Source organism: Equus caballus, chromosome 8 (assembly GCF_041296265.1).
Source record: "Equus caballus isolate H_3958 breed thoroughbred chromosome 8, TB-T2T, whole genome shotgun sequence".
Lineage (NCBI taxonomy): Eukaryota > Metazoa > Chordata > Mammalia > Perissodactyla > Equidae > Equus > Equus caballus.
This window is the reverse complement of record NC_091691.1, coordinates 21,520,836-21,532,681: the sequence shown is the minus strand read 5'-3', so window position 1 is coordinate 21,532,681 and position 11,846 is coordinate 21,520,836. Positions and strand designations below refer to the sequence as shown.

General features: G+C 49.8%; 1 long non-coding RNA gene across 1 annotated transcript; it reads right to left on the bottom strand.

Annotated features, from left to right (window-relative positions):
* Positions 1–3,208: 3,208 nt before the first annotated feature.
* Positions 3,209–5,778, bottom strand: LOC138925350 (uncharacterized). The gene is made up of 3 exons (XR_011441377.1): positions 4,851–5,778; positions 4,233–4,356; positions 3,209–3,373 (listed from the first exon to the last, which is right to left on the bottom strand). It is a non-coding gene; the product is annotated as an uncharacterized lncRNA (long non-coding RNA).
* Positions 5,779–11,846: the final 6,068 nt, after the last annotated feature.

Sequence of the window (11,846 nt, the reverse complement as noted above, 5' to 3'; positions counted from 1 at the left end):
CTCCTCCCTGCACCTCCATGCCCACCCCCACGCCCGCCCCTACTCCATCCCCCCCAGGTTCCTTACCTCCAGAGCATGCTTCTAGGTCCCTACTCTGGGATGGATGACATTGTGGTCCAGAGTGTGATAACTTTGGAATCTCAGAGCCTCAGGTTTCTGTGTGACCTTCGGGAAACACTTAGACTCTCTGAGCCTCAGTTTCCTTCCCTGTAAAATGGGGATGATAATAGTACCTACCTGATGGAGCCCTTGCAAGATGAAACACAGCACTGTGTGTACAGCTGCAGGCCCCAAGCCTGGCGCGGAGTAAATAACCCCCTCCATGGAAGGCATTGTTGCCACTACTATTCCATCAATCCTGCAACGTAGCCACTTACATGCTGGGGTCCCCCACCGGCTGGGAGCCCTCACAGCAGGGACCAGGCCCAGCTTGTCCCCACGTCCAGGCAGCCAGCACAGGGGATCCCACAGCTAGTGTCTGTGCATGGGAATGACTGAGCCGGCTCTGGGGTCAGCTGCTCCCCGGGTCACCCGCTCTTGGGGCAGAAGCTCCAGAATTGCTGAGTTTGGAACCAAAGTCCTTCCCTCAGGGGCCCTGACTCTGGTCCTCGGGGGCCCAGCTGGAGTGAGAACTCAATGTCACCATCCTTGGTCACCTGAGCATGCAGGTCACTACCTCCCTGTCTCCCAGGGACTGGAGCCGGGGTACGGGGGTGTTAGGGCGTCTATGAGTGTCTGTGGGGAGATCCCCAGAAAGATCCAAGGGAGGAGAAAAATGCACAGAGGGGGAACGAATAGGGCCTGGGACGCTGCCCTGGTGGATGGTGGTCTGCGTTGGGGCCTGTTTCCCAGGCTGGGAAAGGCCATCTCACATCCCAGGAGCAGCCTCAAAAGCCACTCAGACCCAGATTCGAACCCTCACTCTGCCATTGACCAGCCACTTGACCTTGGACGCGTCATCTCATCTTTCAGTGCCTCGGTTTCCTCATCTGGAAAATGAGGATAATAACAGCACCTATAGGGCGCAAAATTCATAGCGATTTTATATGTAAAACCCATAGCCTGCTGCCCGGTACTTGTAAAGCTGAATAAATGGAAGCTGCTATTATTATCGTCATCCTTATTGTTATTACTGAGGATAAAAGGATACAATACCTGGCACACAGCAAGTGAAAAGGTTGATTCCTCTTCCTTGAAGAGAAGGATTTTGTGCTTGTATCAGTGACCTACGGCTGCGTAACAAGCCATCCCCAAACTCGGAGGCCACAACAGCTGATCCATCTCTCAGGGGTTCTGTGGGTCGAGAACTGGGGAGGGCTCAGTGGGGCAGTCCTAGCACAGGTCTGTCCCGTGGTTGCAGTGAAGTGGTGGCTGGGCTGGAGCGGCTGGGAGCTGCCTGGACGTTTCTCTTTCCTCGTGGAGTCTCACGGCACCTCATGTGACCTCTCTGTGTGAGCTGGTCTCCGAGCATCCTGAGAGCGTGTCTGCCTCAGGCAGACGGATGGCTCAGACGGCAAAGCGGGGGCCTGAGGCAGCCCAGGGTATCCGTGCAAGGGACCCAGGGAACAAGGCGGAAGCCGTGCTGCCTCTCATGACTTTGTTGTGGAAGTGGAAGTGACACCGTGTCACATAGTGTCACATCCATCCTAGTCACATGTCTGCCCAGATTCAAGAAGACGCAGAGACCCTCCCTTCCATGGGAGGAATGCCGAAGTCGCATCATAAGAGCGTGCAATACGTGAGCTCCCGATGTGACTGCGTTTGGAAAATACAATCTGTCACCATGCCTATATCCATAGAGGTGACCAATGGTGGATACTTAGGGGGCCTGATGAGCAGCAGAGGGGAGCTATATATTGGAGCTAGGAGGAGAAAGGACCCTCAAGTCCCATTCGGTGGATGGCTGCCTACAGTATCACCTACGGGCTGTCCTTCGCATCTTATGCACAAACCCCAAACCGAGAAAGATAAATAACGACCATTTATTGAAGACTTACGTCTATGGTGGGTATTCACTTGCTCGTCTGCTTGAACTGCCCTATGGGCTGAGGGCTGCAATGATCCCCGCTTCACAGAGGAGGGAAATCGAGGTTCAGGGAGGTGAAGCGAGCTGTCCCCACGGCACTCACTGGGAAGTGGCGGGGAGGGAATTTGCACCCAGGTCTGTGTGACCTCAGGGGAATCCCCTTCACCACCACGCCTGAGCGTCCTGCCTCACTCAGAGGTAAGGCCGGATCCCCCGACACTCAGCAACCTGGTTCAGGAGGCCCGGGGCGTGGGCGGCAGCTCCGGGAACAATGCAAGTACCTGTGGAAAGTGTGAACAGAAGTGGTGAGGCTTGAGGGTAGTTTAAAGAGAATCAGAACTTTCAGTCTCAGCCAAAGAGGCCCAGAGACTGGAAAGTTCCTTAAGGGTGTCTGAGTCTCCCCTGCAACCAAGGCAAGTTCCCTCGTGATCCGAGCAGCCCTGGGCAAATAGTCACATTCCATCTACTTAAACTCCCCCACGGACGGGGTGCTCATTACCTCCCGTGGCAGCCCAATTACCAGCAGACAGTACCAATTGTGAGGAAGCGTTTTCATTGGCATTGCCAGGAGGAGTCTCCATGGGAATAATCCTTCTAGACAGCAACTTGGCAACTGATGAATGTCAATCTTAAGAGCCTCAAAAACACGTGTGCCTTTTGCCCCCCAACGTTGCTCCTGGGGCTTCTCTGAAGTCAAGAAGAGACTTAGATAATGTTATAAGCACAAGAATTTTTCCTACAGCAGTCTTCACGACTGTGTGACACATGAAAACATCCTAAACGTCCAGCAACATGGGACTGGGTAAATAGCCGATGGGATCGCCTATGAAGGATCGCTGGGTAGTCATTTGACACCCTGTTTTTCTTACTTCTCTTTTTTTTCCTCCTCCTCCTGCTCCTTCTTCAGAGAGATCAAATCTGCTTTTCTGGAACGTACGCCTCCTGGGAGCAGTCAGGCCATACTCCTAACAGGTGTGTGTGCTGGAGGCAGAGCTCTGAACTAATTGAGGGAAGAAGTGATGAGGCCAGAGACCAGGCCACCTAGCGCCTGCATCCTCCTCCAGGTTTATCCCTCGCGATGTGCTGTAGGACACCTCCTGTTCTCGGAGAACAGCCGCTGAATCTCCCGCAAGGTGTTCCAGACACCCTCGGCTTCGTCTCCCGACAGAGCATTCTCGTTGATTTGCTTGCTTCCTTGGTTTTAAAAAAATGTTTTGTGGGACTGGCTGGTGGGTGGCATATTGGTTGAATTCGAGTGCTCTGTTTCAGCAGCCTGGGGTTCCAGGGTTCGAATCCCGGGTACGGACCTAGCACCACTCCTCAGGCCATGCTGTGGCAGCATCCCACCTAAAACAGAGGAAGATGGGCACAGATGTTAGCGACAATCTTCCTTAAGCCAAAAGAGAGAGATTGACACAGATGTTAGTTCAGGGCTAATCTTCCTCACACACAAAAAAGTTTTATGGTAGACTGTATTTTATATGCAAAATGGGGCAAAAGTAGTTATTTGCAGTTAAAAATAGTAAAATGAGGGGCTGGCCCAGTGGCACAGTGGTTAAGTGCGCACATTCTGCTTTGGTGGCCTGGGGTTCGCTGGTTTGGATCCTGGGTGCGGACACGGCACCACTTGGCACACCATGCTGTGGTAGGCGTCCCATATATAAAGTAGAGGAAGATGGGCACGGATATTAGCTCAGGGCCAGGCTTCCTCAGCAGAAAGAGGAGGATTGGCAGCAGATGTTAGCTCAGGGCTAGTCTTCCTCAAAAAAAAAAAAAAGAAAGAAAGAAAAAACCATAAAATGAACACACAAATACCCTCCATTCAGGTAAAGAAACAAAACTTTGTGAGTACCACAGGAGTCCCTGAAGTCAACATCAACCTGATGATTATGTAAATCATCCTCTCACTATATGCATAAAACTTTCTTTCATTTTATGTATATATAATATGTATATTTATAATATATACAATGCATGTATTATATATAATACATGCATTTTATATATAATACATATTACAACATAAACATATTATACAGTGTAATGTATAATATATAAATATATTATAATGTATGTTATATAATTAGGTATGCCAAAGGATATATATAGATATCGTCTTACCACTATACACATATTCCTAAGCAATGCCTTGCTTTGTTTTGCCTGTCTTTGAACTTTATTATATAAGTTGAACAGTATTTTATACCTTCTTCTCTGACCCGCTTCTTTCTTTCTCCATCCTGTTTGTGGCCTTCATCCTTGTCGCCCCATGTGGTTCTTCACGCATTTTCAGGGCTGTGCTCAGCGCAGTGGCTCGGGCCCAGCAGATTCTATGGGACAGTGGCCCTTACTGAACGCCCACTGATTATGAGCCTTAATCACACCTGCAAGCTCCCTTTGCAGCAGCACCTAGCTTAGGGCCTGGCGGAGTAAGCGGGGCCGTCGCCCAGCCCAGGTCACACGCAGCGCTGACCTCGACAGTCAAAACCAGGGAGTGGGGCTGCTCATGCAAGAGCTGGGAGCAAGGCGGGAAAGGAGTCACAGGTGTGCGCGTTATACGTCATGTCATTTCATTGGTCACAACAAGAGTGTCTTTTGGTCTCAGAAGGACAGAAAGAAAAGTTAAGGTCTGAAAACCAATAAAGTAAGTAATGAAATGAATGCTGCCCTCCGGCCCTTTCTGAGGACCCCCCCCCCCCGCCACCCCCGAGCACCTTCACCCTGGCCCTGCCCTGACCCAGATACCAAAGGTCAGAGCTGGTGTGCAAACGCATGCCCAGAGGAATTCCAACTTTAATTTAACTTTTATAAAAAATGGACTCACAGGATGCATGCTATTCCGTAACTTGCGTTTTTTAAAATAATGTTTCACTGGCGTCTGTCGTGCCAGTACATTTGAGTCTCAAACCACTCCTTATAAGAGTCACTTAGTATTCTGGCGGATGAAGGACGGTGCCATGGCTGCGCAAACACCCCCACATGGAGGGCACTTGCTTGGTCTCTGGTGCATTGCCTCCCACAGCCGATGCTCCACAGACGTCGTGGTAGAAATTTCCTTTGGTGAGGGTGCTTTCCTTTCTGTGGGACAGAATCCCCAAAGCGGAAGGCAGGTCACAGGCGTGTGTATTGCAAACGTCAACAGGCTCTAGCAGGTCCCTTCCTTAAAAATTTAGCTGTCGCAATCCACACTCCCACCAACCATGTGGATGTCGTTCCGGGTGTCTGGGTATCCATTCTCTGCATTCTCCCTAGCACTGGTTCTAACCATTTTGTTAACTCTTGCCAACTAGGTGGGTAAAAAAATATTTTCTTGCCACTGCTTTCACTTGCATTTTTTTCCCTGTTGGCGAGGCTGACAAGTTTTCCCTGGCTGAGTAGCTGTTTGCATTTTCTCTTCCGTGAACTGCTGACTCACATTCTTTGAGTATTTTCTACGGGGCCCGGGCCATTGGGAAATTGTTAAATCACTTTCAGTAAGACTGCTCAGCAGAGTGCTGCCCATTTGGGTGCCCCATACGCAGTGGATAAGAACTCAGGCTGGATCAGCGAGACCCAGGTCCCCGACTCACTTGCGTATGTCCCTGGGGGAATGCCACCTCTCTTCTCCAGCTCTGGTTTTCCATCTTTAAGAGGGGGTGAAGGGTTTCCCGGGTCTCTTAGGCTTGTTGGGAAGATGAAAGGAGGAAATGCGCGTCCGGTGCGTGGACTGGGACTCGTAAGTGGTCAGCACATGGATGTCGGATGTGGTTATCAGGGGGCGAGTCCACAGGAACACAGAGTTGCTTGGCGGTCACACGTAGCACACCCAGCGTGACTGGTCACGTCTGAACCACAGCTATGGCCACAGGGGGCCACATGACCCACAGGGAGGGTCAAAGGCCGTGCACTGGGGCATGGTGTCTCATGCTGACTGGGCCATCCCTGGGCTATCCCAGGATCCTGAGCCATGAGGTCTACTCCTTTGTCTGGGGCCCCGAGCAAGCTGAGGGGCCCAAGGAGGTGGCTTCAGGGGACGGGGTGGGAGAGGCTGCCATTTAGAACTGCACACAAATCCTCTGGACAAGTCCATATAGGGCAAATGATTATTATCTCCTTTTTACTGGGGCCCAGAGAGGTGAGGTCACTTTCCCAAGATCACACAGCTGGCAATGACGGAGCTGGGATTTGAACCCAAGTCTGTCTGAATCCTCAAATCCATGCTGCTGACCCTTACCCCACACTGTCCTGCTAATGAGAACTGTAGTTGCCCTTGCTTCTGGTGGGTCAGTCCATAGGGGGCACCGGGACCGAATGCCAAAGGCAGTGTCACCCGGAATTCTTGATGGAGTGGCCTTAGACAAGTACAATATGCATAGAAGGTATCAGTGCTGGTGAGCGACATTACTGATTGTCACTAAGTGTCAGGTGCTGTCCGAGTGTCTTATTTATTCCTCCTGGCAGCCCCTTTTTAGAGACAAATAAACAGAGACACTGAATGATGACATCACTTTGACGGAGGACCCCCAAGGACTGAGGTTCGGAGCGGAGACGCAGGCTGGGAGCCGTCTCTTGCCAGCGCCCCGCACCACCTTTCTGAGGGAGGCGGGAAATGAAATGAAATGGGGACGTGGTTGGGGCTCGGTGGAGCGCGCCTCCCAGGGGCGGTCACCAGGGGCAGCGTCCACAGCACTGCGGGACCAAGTTCAAGTCCCTGTTCTGACCCTTCCTCCTTGTGTGGCCTGGGCAAGTCACTTCGCTGCTTGAGCCTCAGTTTCCCCGTCTGTAAAATGGGGGTAGGAACAGTGGGGCCTTCTTGGGTGGCTGCGAGGATTCTGTCATAGAAAGTGTTCGCAGGCTGTGATTCACAAATGGTAGCAATGGTGGATGTGATCGCCAAGGGAGTGAGTGGTTCCCGGCCGGGGAGTGCCCCCTCGGGTCCAGCTCACCACGGGCATGGGGAGTGGAAGGAGGGCACCCTCGAAGCTTTAGAAAGTTACTTTGGGGCAAATCAAGGGCCTTCTCATTATCTCACGCCACACTCTCCTTCACTGGCTTCCTTTCTGTTCTTCCAAGGCCAGATGGCCAGGAAGCGTCAGAGCAGAGGCTCCAGCGCCCTGTCTGCCGCCTACATCGTGACTGTCACACTTCCTACCTCTTGGCTAATCTCCCGCAGACCCTGCCTTTCTCACGCCTTTCATTCCCCAGCTCAAAAACCACCCATGGCTCCCTATGGCTCCCCCAGCTCACCATCTGCCTTCAACCTGCCCTTCTGGACTGCCTCTGACCTTTGTCCTCCACAGACACACACTTTGCAGGTGCCAAGCCCTGTGCCGGGCTCTGGGCAGGCAGAATGCTGACAACGGGGCTTGTCATCGGATCCAGCCAAGCCGGTTTCCTCACTGCCCCCGAATCAGCCTTGGGGGGCCCTCCTCTGGGCCTCTGCCCGGGCAGCACCACTGCTGAGAACGTCCTCCCCTCTCTTTCCAAGGTTAGAAACACCAGTAACCAGCTGCAGGAAACCAGAGTTTGATCCATCTAACCTACCACTGCTTAGAGCTAGAGATACAGACACTGACATATGGCTAGACACAGGGGTATAGACAGCCATGTGTATATATAGACAGAGAAAAACACGGATAGACAAACGGCTGTACTTTTTGACATATAAATAGACATGTGCATAGACATATAGGCATATACATTTACATAGACCGAGAGACCTTTTATTTTAATATCAGAGGGAGGATGACCGCAGAACAGACGATAGGACAGGACTTGGGAGGCCCGAGTGTTCTGGTGTTATGATGACGTCAGAGACAGTTCTATTTCTACACGATAACCAGCCCCAAGAGTTTTCTTTAAGGGCCAGCTCTGAAAAATTTGTCCCAAGAAAATTTAGAATCCAATAAAAATATAATTTAAGTCTCGATTGTCACCCTCGGGGACAGTGCTGATCCTGCCACCAGCAGGGCCAAGGACCCCTGTGGGTCTCTTGTCTGGGAGAATCTGGTCCCTTTCTCCCTCCAAGAGCAGTGGAAGGGGCGTTTGCATTTTTTTTCTTTTTCTCCCCCAGCTCTATTGAAGTATATTTGACAAATAAAAATTGTACATATTGGGGCCGGCCTGGTGGTGCAGCGGTTAAGTGCACATGTTCTGCTTGGGCGGCCCAGGGTTCGCTGGTTCGGATCCCGGGTGCAGACATGGCACCACTTGGCACGCCATGCTGTGGTAGGCGTCCCATGCATAAAGTAGAGGAAGATGGGCACGGATGTCAGCTCAGGGCCAGTCTTCCTCAGCAGAAAGAGGAGGATTGGCAGATGTTAGCTCAGGGCTAGTCTTCCTCACACACACAAAAAATGTACATATTAAGATGTACAACATGACGTTTTGATATATTTATACATTGTGAAAAGATTGCCTCAATCAAGCTAATTAATATAACCATCACCTCACACAGTTACCTTTCTTTTTTTGTGTATGTGTGGTGAGAACACTTAAGATCTACTCTCTTAGCAACTTTCAAGTATACAATACAGTATTATTAACTATAGTCACCATGCTGTGCATTCGATCCCCAGAACTTATTGCTCCTGCCTAACTGAAACTTCGCGCCCTCTGGCCCACCTCTCCCCGGTTCCCCTTTCCCCAGCCCCTGGGAACCATCATTCTATGCTCTGCTTCTACTAGTTTGGCTTTTTTAGATTCCACATATAACCGAGGTCATACGATATTCATCTTTCTGCGTCTGGCTTGTTTCACTCAGCATTACGTCCTCCAGGTCCATCCATGTTCCTGCAAGTGGTGGCATTTCTTTCTTTTTTAAGGCTGAATAATATTCCATTGTGTGTATTCCATTCCAAAATGTGGTGTACATGCCACATTTTCTTTTTCCCTTCCTCCATCGATGGGCACTTAGGTTGCTTCCACATCTTGGCTATTGGGAATGAACATGGGGGCAGAAGTCCCTTCGAGATCCTGATTTCCATTCCTTTGGTTATACACCCAGAAATGGGGTTGCTGGATCCCATGGTCGTTCTATCTTTAATGTGAAAATCGTGACCACTTACCCCAATAATGTGGTACCCAGTTACACTTCGATCGTGGCCATACCAAGTTACTTTCCCACCAACAGTGCACAAGGGTTCCACTTTCTTCACATCCTGGCCACCACTTGTTCTCTTTTGCTTTTTTGATAATAGCCATGCTCACAGGCTCCAGGTGATGTCTTGTGATTTTCATTAGCATTTCTGGAAAGAGTGTTTTCTGAGGGACATCCCAGGGTTCTGGGGACATCAGGCTGGCCACTGCCACCTGCTGGTTCTGCTTGGATTTGCCTTGATGGCCCTCAGACCACAGCCCAGGCTCTGTGACCCCCTCAGCGTCCCTCTCCAACTCCAGTGGCCTCCTGCTGACCCCTCCCCAAGACCAGACCTCTTCTCTCCTCTCTCCCTCCTCCCTCCCCTCGTTACCCAACCCCTGGGGGTGCAGACCTTGCCCCAAACTAGGCCTACACTTCGCCCTGACCTTGCTTGGCTGTCAGTTACCTCTTCAGGCCTCAGAGGAGAAAGGGACAGCGTCTCCCAGGCCCCCGGAGCCCCATAGCTCCCTGCGCTTCACCAGCTCTCCTTTGTGAGGGTGCATGGGGGCAGGATGGGGAAGCAATGATGTCGATGGAGACGCACTTCCATAGGCTTAGAAAACATCCGAAGGACATGCAGACACATGAGAACTCTGGATTCTCAGTGACCTCCCCTCCACCCCATCCTGCTCCCCCCACAACTGTCCCCATCTCAACGGCCACGCCATCCTCCAGGTGAGAATGGAGCCACCCTGGCTTCTTTCTCTCGCCCCTTGGCAAGTCCTTCCCTGAGAATGACGAAAACTACATGTCCCGGTCTGCCTGCTTTTCTCCTCCTCCACGGCCCCCCTGGTCTGAGCGCCCAGGCTGCAGGACACTGCCCATCAGCTTCTCGCTGCTGTCCCATCGCCCACAGCTGCCAGAGGGACCCTGTCAAAATGCTGGATCAGATCATGTCCTATGCCACTCAAAACTCCCCTCCGAGAAACCTTCTGCGAGTCATTTATCTGATAGGAACTCGTATCCAGCATATGTAAAAATCTCCTACGACTCAATAATAAAAAGAGAGAGAATCCATTAAAAAAGTAGGCAAAAGATCTGAATTGCCATTTCTCTAAAGAGAGATACAAAGCACCAATAAGCTTATGGAAAGATGCCCCATTAGTCATTAGGGAAATGCGAATCCAGCCTCCTGGATGCCCCTTCACGATCTGTTAGGATGGCGTCAGGTCATGACAGGTGTGGGGAGGATGTGGAGAAAAACGACCCCTCCTACAGGGCTGAGAATGCAAAACGGGGCAGCCACTTTGAAAAACAGTCTGGCAGTTCCTCAAAATGCTAAATGAAGTATTACCATGTGACCCAGTGTATTAGTCACCTCAGGCTGCCATTTCCAAATGCCACAGGCTGGGCTGCTGGGACAACACACGTTTGTTTCTCACGATTTGGGAGGCTGGGTGGTCCAAGCCCAAGGTGCCCACATCCTCAGTACGGCCTCATGGGTTTTTGTTTAATTCAGTGTTTCCAAGTACATTGCTGTCATTATTTTTATGCTCCAATTGCTCCAGTTTTAGCCAGTGGAGCCCCTTCAGGCCAGCTCCTGGCTCTCTTGACATGTCTCCGTCCTTCTCTGGGTACCTTCCTGCTCTTGGGCACGAGATGTTCCAGCTCGTCTTGTACTCTGCCTGGCGCAGCCTGGAGTCAGCCATTTCTCCTGGGAGCCCCGGCTCCCTTCAGTGGAAACGAAGATCTGGGTAGTAAGTGTGCTCACCGTCACTGGGGTGTCACTGCCCTGGGACCTCTTAAGTGGGCAGAGCTAGGAAACATGTATGTAGATATGTTTCCAGATTTCTGTGTATAAATATGAAAAACCATGAGTTTATTGATATCTCCAATTCCAGCCCAATACCACAATCATCTTCTGAGGCTTTTAGCTTTTCATAATTGTATTTCCTTTTTCCTAAAGTGACAAACCTGGATCCCAAATCCGCATTGTATTTATTCATCTGCTCAATCCTACAAAACACAGAGAATGGTTTCAGAATCGAAACTTTGAAACATACCACTTTGAAAAAATAAATCTATGATATAGAGTTTAAGATTCATTCAATGTGGTTATAGTATTGATTTAAAATAAGTCAGGTTTATTTCTGTTTGTATTCATTTTTATGGATTTTCCCCATCCTGTTGATTTGAGTTTTTTTAAGTATGCAAAATGGCAACACATTCCCAAAGTCAAAACTCTACACAAAGATATACATACTCAGAGACGTGTCATTCTCTCTCCTAACCCTTCCACCTAGTTCTCAGTAGCTCCTTGTGGAACCAATTTCATTAGCACCTGTTTCTTTTACAAAAAATAGAGGATTCAAGTAAATTTTATTTCCCCTTCTTTCTTGCACAGAAGATGGCATACTATATATACTTTTTTGTACTTTGTTTTTTCCAGTTAACACTCTGTGTTAGTAACCACTCCAATTCTGTTTATAGAAAACTTCCTCATTCTTTTTTACAGCTGCATAGTACTCCATTGAGTGGCTGTTCCACAGTCATTTAATGCATCTCCTATGTGTGGGCACTAGAGTGTTTCTAATATCTTAAAATTACAAACAATGTTGCTGTGAATAACCTTATGCATAAATATTTAGAAGTGGAATTGCTGGGTCAGAAGATAAAAGCATATGAATTTTTTTAGCCATTACTAATTTCTCCTCCATTTAGCATACCTCCCAGTGATGTAGGTATATGTCTGTTTCCCCAGGC